We start from the raw sequence: 3,466 nt of genomic DNA on the forward strand, positions 1-3,466 counted from the left end.
ACAACTTTCACAAAACTACTGCAAACTACTAAGACTAGACTGTGCTGAATGCCAAAAAAGCAAATGAATCAAAAAAGATCGAAATATCCGTACACGTCTCTCTATTGTAAATACCTAGTTTATTACTCAAACTTTCAACCACATAACTGTTCATCAGAGCATTAGACATGTCTCTTTTCCTCCTGATGTTAACTTATATTTTTAGCCATGCTAGCGACATGGCTCAAGGGATGGCAGTGTCAGTCCATCTACAACTTTGGTTCAGAGTGAAATATCCTGACAGCTTCTGATTGGATTGCACTGACATTAATGGTTCCCAGAGGATGAATCTTGATGACTTTGGTGAACCTCCACCTTTTTGTCAAACACCATCACAAGGTTTACATTTTTGGTTGTGAGTGAAATTTGTCAACACCACTTGGATGGATTGCTATAGAATTTTGGCACTTTCATGTCCCCCCACAGGATGAATTGCAGGGATTGACAGTAACAAGGTATATTTACTTTAATAATGTACTGAAGTACATTTTTCTATACTTAACTTGAGTAGGCCTGTTTTTACTCCACTACATTTGTAAGACAATGATTGTACTTTTTGACTGCATGTCCATGAAGGTTCCTGCTACTCATTACTTTAGAGCATAACTTTGAAATCAGCAGACGACTTTCTTTTCTTTTCTAAAATGTGATAAGCCAGACACTCTTGGTCACAGAAGGAAAAAAAACAATCAGAGTAAACTACTCTTACACCCTCAATCAGGTGTTTACTGCATTTTTTGAACAGATCAGTTTGAATGATGGTGGTAGTAATGATACCTATGGCAGGTAAAGATGACGATTCCTCACCAGTGTACCCATGGCCATAGTTGAAGTCTGTGTTTGAGATGTCTGAATTGAAGAAATGTTCATATCATTTAAATCATTACTCTGTTTACCCTGCACAAACTTCACCAAAGCCTACAAAAAGGGAGCTGTCCAACCTGAGAAAGTATGTCAAGGTATGTTCAATTCCAGATACATATTTTAAACACATTTGTCCGTGCATGCAGGCTAGCAGTTGCAGGTTTTATGCTGTGGTTGATCAAATGATTTTTTTATGGATTTGCCTGTCAAGCTGTCCTGTATAAATCCACTCCTGACACATTATGGTACTATGTCAGCCTATTGACTAAAGTCCTTTCAGAAGATATTCATGTCAAATAAACACGGTAGCAGGGTTGGGCACTGCAACCTGATATTAAACATTAAAATAATGAGAAAATAATCTACATTTTAAAAAATTCAGTACTTTTAAAAAAAGTTTTTAACTTGAAGTAAAAATCTGGTCAAACAACTTTCACCTATATTGAATTACCATTTGACCAGGACATGCCTCAGATAATGGAGTTGTGTACTTTCTCCACCTTTAATGACTGATAATAACTTTGGTAATCTAGTCATTGTAAAAAAAAAAAAAATCAAAATCAAAATCAAAATTTTAATATCTTCCATTGGTTTATTACAAATCAGCCTCAGCTGTAGTTTGTATTTAGTTAATAAAAGCTAACACGCTAACACGCTAATTCAACTAAAATAGTGAATGATGATCATGATAAACAGTGTACCTGCTAAACATCAGCTTGTTGGCATTGTCACTGTGACCCTGTTTGCATCTAGACCATAGTTTTATAATAAAACTGGACCAAACATAGCTGCTCAGCCTTGCCGCCAATTTCTCCCAGTGGCCACTTATGGTATTCCAGCAAAAGAATTTCCCTCCATTGGCCACCATTATAAAAGGAATGTATGTAAAACTGTTGACAGGACATGTCAAACTGTAAACACAGGTCAGTTATGACTTTTTCTATCATTAATTTTTGGTCCGCTGAGTTTTTAGTTTTTATAAGACTTCTTGAGCTGAAAAAAGTAATTTAAAAATCTGCGACGTCATCACAATGTAAAGTCTATGGGCTGAGTGGGAACTCATGGGTGAGGGAAAGGGGAGAAACACTACTGCACATATTCACTGGGGCATATAACCAGGAAGTAAACCCCAAGCTAGAAAACTTTTTTGTGTGCCAGGCGAGCAACTCTCATTGGACTGAATAGCTGCCTTTAGTCTTAGTCTTTGCATTCACTGTCTGGTTCAAAATAAAACATCTACAACCTAGCCATTAGCAATTAGCTCAAAGCACAACTGAATGATAGCTTTAGCTCAGATGGATGACCACACCACAGGACAACAGGGAAAGCAGGTGTTACTTCAAACAGAAAACACTTAATAGTATTCAAGACTGCGATCTATGTATTTGTGTACAGCATGCAGATGCTCATAAATATACATCCACCAATCATCAAGTCTCTTTTTCACCATACAGAGGACTGTTTGAAACACAGTGAGTTGCAGAGAATATGTTACGAGAGTGTTTATTGTAAACGTGTACTATAGGTGATGATGGTGGTGGTGGTGGTGGTGGTGTGGGAGGTAGCCACCGGCTCCAGTAGTCCAGAGAGCCACAGATGCTCCACTGTTTGTGTGTTGACTCTCTGTAATTTGTTTGCTCTAATTTGTTTTGCTGTGCCAGGGGAGTTCCGATTTTAATTTTGCTCTGTGTGTGTTTACCCCTCTTTGTGGATCGCTGATCTGTTAAGCAGAGAGAGAGGCAGAGACAGTCAGTGTGCAGGGTGGGCTGCTCACGGAGCCAAATTAAAAAAGGAGCAGTGCAGATTGTTTTAAGCTCTGGCAGCCCCTTCAGGCCCAAAGGCCTCGCTCACAGCCTGCACCTGCTCCGTCCCGCGGGAGCCTGGTTCCTGATCCGTGGCCCTCGCTTCTCCTCCCCGGGCCCCTAGCCCAACCGCCTCGCCTCCATTCTCTCCTCTCCTCTCCTCTGCTTTTTCTCCTCACCATCGACTTCCCTTCCTTTCCTTCTCTCCTCCTCTTAAACTTTTACTCCCCACCTCTCCCTTCCAAAAAACTCCTGATGCTCCTTTTCCTCTCTCCTCTTCCCCAGTGACTATCCCTCCATCCCTTCACTCCTCAGTCCTGGCCTCTTCACCCCTTCTCTCCTCTCCACCACCTGCTCCTCTCCTCCTCTTTATCCCTCCTTCTCCTCTCGCTCCTGGTTACTTCCACCTTTTGTTTCGCGTCTTTGCCCTGGCTCAACTTCTTCCTATCCCCAAAATTTTTTTCTTTCACCCCCCTTGTAACTTTTCCTCTTCCAGTTCCTGCTCTTCTCTCCTCCTCCCATCTCGTCTCCAGTGGCTGGCAGAGTCTTAATCAGCCCCCCTCCGCACCTGAATGATTGCGACTTGTTATCCTGATTGAAAACACACAACCACATACATGAAATACAGTTAGAGGTATGACAATATAACACAATCTGGGGGGTATGATGATTACTAAACTACAGTGCAGAACTCAATAAAAGCAGCTTCATGACATAAATACCCTTTTATTAACCTGAGACGCAAGATATGGATGCAAATG

The sequence above is a fragment of the Lutjanus erythropterus genome, chromosome 9, assembly GCF_056507025.1.
Source record: "Lutjanus erythropterus isolate fLutEry1 chromosome 9, fLutEry1.hap2, whole genome shotgun sequence".
NCBI classification, from domain to species: Eukaryota; Metazoa; Chordata; class Actinopteri; order Lutjaniformes; family Lutjanidae; genus Lutjanus; species Lutjanus erythropterus.